The sequence below is a fragment of the Rhinatrema bivittatum genome, chromosome 15, assembly GCF_901001135.1.
Source record: "Rhinatrema bivittatum chromosome 15, aRhiBiv1.1, whole genome shotgun sequence".
Taxonomy (NCBI): domain Eukaryota; kingdom Metazoa; phylum Chordata; class Amphibia; order Gymnophiona; family Rhinatrematidae; genus Rhinatrema; species Rhinatrema bivittatum.
In genome coordinates, this window is record NC_042629.1 from 32,873,449 (window position 1) to 32,883,210 (window position 9,762).

Below are 9,762 nucleotides of genomic sequence, written 5' to 3' on the forward strand. Positions count from 1 at the left end.
ATGTTATACATTATCCAATAAAAATGTTTAATACAAAAAAAAAAAAAAAGAGTTCCCAACCAATGCAAAAAAACTTCATGAGAAACATTCAAGTCATCATCTCTTCACACAGCAGGAAAATGATTTCCCTGCTGCCAAGGTGGAGCAGAGAGTTTACCAGTTCAGCTTTTAGTCAATGTCCCTGGGTCACACTATAAAGTCCCAGCACAATCTAGGCTCATGGGGGCATGGACCCAAATTAGGGGACCCTGCCACATCTAGTCTCATTTACTCAATAACAGAATATGTAATAAAAATTATTGTACAATATGAGCATCCCTCATTCCCTACTTGACTCCTGTCCCCTCCCTGTGATTCATGCACATCCTCACTCGAAATTTTCATTCCGTTCTTTCAATCCTCCCTCCCCAACAAATCCCCGATTCACCTGCTTCCCCTAAAACACTCACACACACCAGTTCATTCCCTCCCTCCCATAAACCCCTCACTTTCCTCTGTGCACCCTCCAAAACAAACCTCTCATTCACCCCAGCTCACTCCCTTCCTCACACCCCACAAAACCCTCACCTTCCCCAGGTTACTCATTGCCCCCCACCCCCATGGAACACTCACCCCCCCCCCCCCCCGACCCAAAATCCTAAGAACATAAGGACATGCCATACTGGGTCAGACCAATTGTCCATCAAGCCCAGCATCCTGTTTCCAACAGTGGCCAATCCAGGCCATAAGAACCTGGCAAGTACCCAAAAACTAAGTCTATTCCATGTTACCATTGCTAATGGCAGTGGTTATTCTCTAAGTAAACTTAATAGCAGGTAATGGACTTCTCCTCCAAGAACTTATCCAATCCTTTTTTAAACACAGCTGTACTAACTGCACTAACCACATCCTCTGGCAACAAATTCCAGAGTTTAATTGTGCTTTGAGTGAAGCAGAACTTTCTCCGATTAGTTTTAAATGTGCCATATGCTAACTTCATGGACTGCCCCCTAGTCTTTCTATTATCTGAAAGACTAAATAACCGATTCACATCTACCTGTTCTAGACCTCTCATGATTTTAAACACCTCTATCATATCCCCCCTCATCCGTCTCTTCTCCAAGCTGAAAAGTCCTAACCTCTTCAGCTTTTCCTCATAGGGGAGCTGTTCCATTCCCCTTATCATTTTGGTCGCCCTTCTCTGTACCTTCTCCATCGCAATTATATCTTTTTTGAGATGCGGCGACCAAAATTGTACACAGTATTCAAGGTGCGGTCTCACCATGGAGCGATACAGAGGCATTATGACATTTTCCATTTTATTCACCATTCCCTCCCTAATAATTCCCAACATTCTGTTTGCTTTTTTGACTGCCACAGGACACTGAACTGACGATTTCAATGTGTTATCCACTATGATGCCTAGATCTCTTTCTTGGGTGGTAGCACCTAATATGGAACCTAACATTGTGTAACTATAGCATGGGTTATTTTTCCCTATATGCATCACCTTGCACTTATCCACATTACTGCTGCTTTTTATTTCTTCCCCACCACTGGTGACAGAGCCATGTTGTCATGGCTGTCTTTGCAGTGAGGTTTTGCCACTTTTTTTGCTGTCGTGGCTCTCTTTACTGCGTCATTTTGCTGCTTTTATCAAGATCCCACCACCCAATTGACTGAACTCTGCATCTGCCTGACTGGAGAGTAAGTGGAGCAATGGTTCAGCCACTTGGGAGGGGCCCTTTGAGGGGGGCAACTGAAGAGAAAAAAAAAAGATGGTGAAGAGAGAAGAAAGGTAGGGGAGAGAGAAGAAGTGTGGGGGTGAGAAAGAGAAAAAAGGTAGCTGGGAAGTGAAAAAGAGAGGGGCCTGGAGAGAAGGAGAAGAAAATTAGGGCAAGCAGGAGGAGAGGAAAAAAGGGAGATGGAGAGAGGAGAAGACAACTGTGGAAAGTGAGAACAGCAGAATATCAGTCCTCACACATGGGTGACATCATCCGATGGCGCTCAGCACAGAAAACTGTCAAAGTTTCTAGTTAAGTATGAGGATTTGGGAAAAACATAGAACTACTCTCAATGAATATGGTGATCATTCACCTCCAACTCCAGTTGGGTTCAATGAGGTATTCCGCCCACAAATCACATCCACTGTGTCCAAGAGATGAGGCTACAGCATCTGGGACAAACCTCAAAATAGAAATGTCTATAGCAGGCACAATTTGGGTTGTCTGAATGGGACAGATATGGTTATGTACAGTTTAGGCATTTTCTGGGGACTATGAAACTGGACTTGGAGGTATCACGACCAACATCCACATTTGAGGTACTGTGCTCCAAGCCTGGTATAGAGAAGGGTCTCATATCTAAAATATACACATTGCTTCTGTCCTCCTTGGATCCTACAGCAAGACACTTCTTTGAAAGAGAAAGATTTGGGTTGAGAGCTTGAGAAGGCCCATTGGGATAAATGTTTCTAGTGGGCTGCAAAGAGTTTGATCTCTGCGGCGACAGTGGAAAACAATTATAAAGTTGTGTTACAATAGTATTTGACACCTGTTAAACTACATAGGATCTTTCTTGATACATTCTTATATGCACATTTGATGGGAATGTGCCTGGGTACCCTAATAACTTTCCTGATGATCTAACCAATGTCTACGGTTAAGCTGACTGTAACACATATCAAATGTGCTAAGTGTGAAATTTGAGGTGCAGTGGAGAGAAAGTGTTGCAGAATCAATGAGCTACCTCACCAAGTGTATGTGTTTCTTAGGGGAAAACTGGTTGCATTACATAAAGAACCCAACAGCTTTTCAGAAAATTTGGGAACCATGTTATCTGGGCTTCTCAAGGGTGTTAAGTACCTTTCATGTTCTTTCCCTCTTTTTTATGTTGGGAGCTGTTTTCCCCTACTTCCTGAGTCCTCTACAAAGGACTGTTATACATAACAGGGACACAACTGGGTCTTGAAACTATTCACAAATGGGACTTCCTATACTGGATCCCAATGCTTCATAAGTTGCACATTCTGATTTGACTGTAAGCTATTCTATTGCTTCTGTCCATTTAAATTTATTGTAATCTGCCTTGAGACAGACCTTGGGAAAAGGCAGAAAATCTAATTTTCAGAAATAAATTATAGCTTGCTGGCACTTTGGAAGGGAAGTGGGAGGAGGAATATCGGGTGGAGTCTGGTTGTTAAAATTGTAAAGAAATTCTATGAACCTTGTGGATTATAGAATTCTGGCTAGTCTGCTAGTCTGCTATTCTAGAACTGTTTTTGCTTACAGCTTGTTGGTTATAAAGGTTCAATAAAAGTTACATTTAAAATGAAAAAAAAAAAGTAGTTACAAAAATATGTGGCTCTTTAGCACTCCATTTTTTAGCTCTTGATCTGTAAAATGTTGGCCATGCCTGCCATGTAGTATTGGGTCTATTTTAAAGCTTGTCGGGTGTGGGCTTGACCTTCAGAAAGCCATGAGTAAACTGAATTACAATATAGTAAACTTCTCTTACTAAAACAGCACTAACTGCCAGAAGTCAAACATTAACCACCCTACCTATGAAAAGGCAACACCGCATGTATTACAACAGGCCCTAAAACACCAATATTCCTCCTGTTAGGAAATCAGAACAAGCCATGTTGCTAAAGATCCCTTCTCAGAAACTACATGCTAGCAGAATAAGTTACCTTGGTCCCACATGCATAACACAGACAACCTCTCACCTAATATACAATAAAGAGACCATAAAGTATAAATAGAATTGTGCAAAAAAAAAGTGAATTGTAACCCACAACAAGCCAGATGTAGTATGCAATTCAACAATGGAAAAACAGAAATATCACCATTCCTCATAAAACATCAATCATAATAGTAAAACCATACTAACAGAAAAAATAAATATTTCAAAAGTTGATGAATATAACATCCAATAATTAAAAACTCATTGGAAAACTTTAAAAAAATGTTCCAAACACCAATAAAATATTTAAAGACATCAAACATCACCTAATAATTAAAACTAAAAGATTTTTTTTTTTAAATCACCTACTCACTATATCTGGGAACATTTGATTTCCAGAAGCCTTGATATTGCCACATAGTAGGGGAAGAGGGAGGATTATTGCACAAAAATATTCTCCTCTCTCATATACATACACACACACACTCTCACTCACACAAACAGAAAATATTAGATTGCCTCTGCATCAATCCATGGTGCACCAGTACCTTGAATACCATGTGCAGTTCTGGTTGCCCCATCTCAAAAAAGACATAACCTAATTAGAAAAAGTGCAGAGGAGGGCAACAAAAATGATAAAGAGAAGAAAAACAACTTCCCTATGAGGAAAGTTTAAGCAGGTTAGGGCTCTTCAGCTTGGAAAAGAGATGGCTGAGATAGAAGTTTATAAAATCATGAGCGGGGTAGAATGAATAAATTAAAGACAACTATTTACACTATCAAATAACACTAAAACAAGGGATCATGCCATGAAATTAACAATCAGAAGATTTAAAACAAATCATAGAAAGTACTTTTTCACTCAGCTCATTATCAAGCTGTGGAATCTGTTGCCAGAGGACGTGGTTAAGGTGACGAGCATAGCAAGGTTTAAAAGACGTTTGGACAGGTAGCTGGAGGAAGAGTCCATAACACACTATTAGCCAGGTAGACTAAAGCTACTGTTATCCCAGGGAGCAAATATGGACTAGCCACTGTGAAGAGACAGGATGCTAGGCACGATGGGTCTGACCCAGCACAGCATTTCTTATGTTCTTAGTTCTCTCTCACATATACTCAGTCACACACATGCTCTCACACACACACCCTCTCTCACTCGTACACACTTCTCTTCTTGAAGCAGCAGCCCTCTCCTCAGCTCCCACAGTCAATAGGACTCCCCTCTTTCTTCGGGCCACAGGAGCTCTCTCTGCTCCTTCTTTCGATCGCATGGGCAGATGCTACAGCCTGCTCCTGCTCATGACTGTGCTGGCATCTCCTTCTTCCCAACAGTGCAGTTCCAAGCAACACCATTTCCTCTTCCAGGCCCACACAGATAGTAAAAAGGAGATCCCACCATGGCAGTGCCTCCAGAACTGTAGTGTTCTAGGTGGCTGCCTAGTGCTTCCATCAGCCCTGGACAGAGCTGGAGTCTTCCTCAATGACTGAATTATAGGAGGAAGCTGATGGATGAGACCTGGATGGCTTCAGTCTGCTCCTAAGTGAGCCTCAGCAGGAGATGAAAGATGCTGCTCCACGAAGATGTGCTGAGGAAGAACCTACCTAACCCAAGGCTCTATCCAATAGGGCCCTCTCTCACACCCCTTCTTTTGGATTCTCCTTGGCACCACCTCTGGCACTCCAGTCAGCTGCCTCCTTGTTCTTCAAGGAGCATGAGATCCTCACAGGACAGACACAGTCGAAGAATATTATCAAGAGCGGGTTCAGAAAAGGCAAAAATAAAATAAAATCAAGCATTTGAGAAAAGATAGCAAGCAGTTGTACCAAAATGTCACCAAGGTGTGCAGTGTCCTCATCCAAATATCTGACCTCCTGCAGACATTAGGAAGAGGGGACAACATAAACCTGATGTACAACCTCAGCAATATAATGATGCCCAGTCTAGGTCCTGCATCCTTCGGAATTATCTTCTATACTGTGGCCTGATTCAAAAGGAGTCCTTTTCAACACTTAGATACAGCTGAAAATGCTAAGGCCCCAGAATCAGAGGTGGATGGGTTAATCTGCAACTCTGCCCTTACGGGGCACAAAGGCCACACCTTTGAGGAAATACTTTCTGCTGCCTTCCCTGGAGGTGCCTGCTGGTGGCGTCCCTGCCTCACTTGTGCTGCCTTCCTTAGAATTACTTGCCATGATGGAGACCCTACAATTGCTTGCCATGCACCTTTCTGATGTGGACCCTGCCTCTCTCTTGTCCTTTGAAACTTATGGTACTTGTTTTCTGTAGCAGTGGCTCCCTACAACAGAAAATGATTATGACTTGTTTCTGTTCTTCTACACCTTATTTGTTGTAAATAATGTACATTTCATTTGTATGACCTTTGCCCCTGGTTTACCTTTATGATGTAAAATAAAAAATACCTATTGTCTGATTTATGTTTTTTAGTTTTTGTAGGTGGGAGTCTCAGTAATATTAGATATCCCTCCTCAATCCCATAAACTAGGTTAACATTAGAGCCTTAATTGTTCATAACTTAGCTTGATAACATCAAGCTACCACTTCCCCTGGAAGGCCCAAAGCCTTCAAATCCAAGCAGGCCTCCCTTGTAGCAGTGCTTGTTCAAGGCCTCCCCTTCCTGTGTCCCTTGCTAGGCTAATTCCCCTCTTTCTGCAGCTGCAACAAGAACACAGTAAAAGGCTCTACATTGGTGAAACAAGTAATTCTGTCCCTTATACAAACTAAATTGAACTACTACTACTACTACTATTGTTATTATTTCTACAGTGCTACAAAGACGCATGCAGTGCTGTAGGTACACACAAGAGACAGGTTACTTGTTTACATATACAAGACAAAAAAATGAAGTGGAATTATTAGGAAACAAAGTCGACAAAATGGTGTTATCAAGGCAATCTTATGTCCACTGTAATCTCCCAGATTCAGCAGGGACTAAAATATTTACTTCTCTGCCCTGTAAGTGTCTATATAAGAAAAACAGCCAGTGGGGTGTTATGGGACGTTGTGGGCCTCTAAATCAGTACTTCAAGCTAGCTTACAGTCTCCACAATTGTAAACGTACTACTAGAAACAAAATGAACAGACTACTTTACAGGGGAAAACACTGTTTAACCAGCAAATAAAATACACATATTACCAGTCAAATGGAACCCAGCAATAACATCAAGAATACAATTTCCCATGAGACCTGGAGTAGGAGCATTTTAATATCACACATGATAAAGGACTAGAGGGCAGTTTGTAGGGAACTGGAGATCCCTTTGCACACCTTTTTTTTTTATCCCATGTAAGACAGAATCCTCTTCTCTTCTTTCATGTGTTTTTCAAAGTGGCAACAGACTGGTGGAAAGTAGGCCTGAGGTCTGTTGGACAACTCTGGGCGGATAACAGTACTAGACTTAAATCCTTTCAAGATCTATGGGATGAATATGGGGTAGGGGCAGATGCAGATGCAGAGTTCTTCTGTACGAGGTTGGTGGAAGAGTTAAGGCACTATGAGGAGGCAGGTTGGGAGCCCAGGACTCCCTCTCTTTTTGAAGAGGTATTTATTCAGGAAGATATTCCTAGGAAGGGCATGCCAAAACTTTAGAAGGCACTATTGGACGTCAGATGGAACAAGACCCTCCACTGGCTCTTATATCCTGTTGAACACAGACTTACAGTTCAATCTGGATGAGACAGCATTGAAGGGAATTTGGTAATCTGCTCATATCATCTCAATCTGAAGCCATAGGATACAACTGATGATAAATCTTTTACATCAAACCAACACCTTAAACCAGATTTTGTTCCCATGCCTCAAGGTTATGCTGGCAGGGCTGTTGGCTAGAGAGTTCTTATATACACATGTGGTGGTCCTGTCCAATGGTACAGGATTTCTGGCAGGGGTTCAGAAGGAGCGATACAGTATAATGGATGTAGAGATCAAATTCACCCCAGGGTTATGTTTGGTCAGCCAATGGGGCATTCAAAGGTTGGGTACTTCAAAAAGGCTCTTAGCAGAACAACTGCTGATTCATGCGGGCACGTAACTCATAGCTACTCCATGCAAATCCACTCCATTGCTTTCTTTCTGGCGTAAACAAGTGCATGTATGACATATTTTATTTTATTTATTTTATTTATAAGTTTTTATATACCGAAGTATTGGTGAAGGCCTTCACTCCGGATTACATTTTTAACAACGAGATACAAAAAACAATCAAATGATAACTTTAACATATAACATTGAACGAGGGGTATTTACAGGTAGCATATGCGAGAAGTGTTAATAGACGAGTATAGTCATTTTAATATGAAGAGGGCTGAATTGGAAAAATACATTGATATCGGAGGGGCAGCGGGGGGGGGGGGGGTTGGGGTGGGCTGGAAGGGAACAAGAGGAGGAGAGTGAAGAATATACAAAGGTGTGGCAGGAGGGGGGGCAAGGTGTGGGATTGGAGGAGAGGGCAAGGGGGTTGGAGGAGGTAGGGGACCTGCTGTGGTTGTTGAACATGTTGGTTTATCCAATTTTGACATATGACAAAAATGGAGTAGTTACTGGATATACTTGGAGAGAGGAAATGTTTAATTTTTCTATATTTACTTTCTTTGCTAATCGTTCTTGTTGGGGACCAGGGATGCTTGCCCTTCTGTCCTTTATACCCCAAAACTCACTGGGCATTCTGGGTCTTTGCATTATATTTCCCTGCATCTATTTCCATAAGAGGGGGACATGATGTGTAGTGCCGTATGTCATTTCTACTTTTTGTATCACTATAGAATTGTTGTTATTCATAACAGGGTAGAATTTAAAACATGCGCACGCACATGGCCGCGCCAATTTTATAGCATGTGCGCACATTATAAAAACCATGGACCGCGCGCATATATGTGGGCAGCGCGTGCAAGAGGGGGTAAAAATATGCAAATTTGCTCAGCGACGAGATCAGAGTTCCTCCAGTTCCCTCCCAGTATGCTCCAATTTAGGGACAGACTGGGAGGGAACTTTCCCGCCCCCTACCCTAACCTCCCTTCCCCTTCCCCTTCCCACCCCACCCTCTAAATCCCTTTTTTTTTTGTTTAGTTTTTATTTAACCTGTTTTCCATAGAGTTATTTCAGGGCCGACCTGAAGTAACTTGCACATGCTGACAGGCTGCTGGGCTCACGATCCCCCAGCACAGTGGCAAACAGCCGCTGTACCAGAGGACTTCTGCTCCACCCCTCCCCGCCCCTGGGACCGCCTCTTGATAGAGGCTTGGCTCTTGTGCGCGTAACGGGGGTTATGAGCGCAGACGGGCCTCTTCTAAAATGCACGCAGCCCGCACAAGGCCCAGCTGCATGCATAACTCCGTTTTTTTATGTGCGGGGGGGGGGGGGGGGGTAAAAATCAGGCCAAATGTGTTTCTGATATGTGGCCACTGTGATCTTGGATAGCCTCTGTTATATTATATAAAAAGTTAAAAAAAAAAAAAAAAAGAATGCAATTTCCTAATCTGAAAGTTCAAAATGATCCGGAAGCAGAAAGTTTCTGTAGACCTTCCAGCCACCACTTACAGGTCTATATTCAGCATGTTTGCCTAGCTAAATTTGGCACGTAACCAGACAAATGCCAGGTTTTTAAAATTTCGCTAGTCTGACCACTCCTGAGTATATCAGGTGCAATGTGAGAGCATTCTGAGATGGAGCACCATTATCCAGCTAATTTAACCAGATAATCCAATTTTCAGCGTTATCTAGCTAACAGGCCAATACAGAGCGCCCGCTCTCCCGGCGCGCACACAGGCCACTCTCCTGGGCGCGCGATTCAGGAGGGTGGCCTATGCAAATTAGGGCCAGTGGTAAAAGGAGGCGCTAGGGACACTAGCACGTCCCCAGCGCCTCCATTTTGACAGGAGTGGCGGCTGTCAGCGGGTTTGACAGCCGACACTCAATTTTGCCGACGTCGGTTCTCAAACCCGCTGACAGCCACGGGTTCGGAAAACGGACGCCGGCATAATTGAGCGTCCGTCTTCCGACCCGCGGGCCAATTTTTTTACTTTTTTTTTTTTTTTTTTTTACTTTTGGGGCCTCCGACTTAATATGCACCGGAGCGCACTGT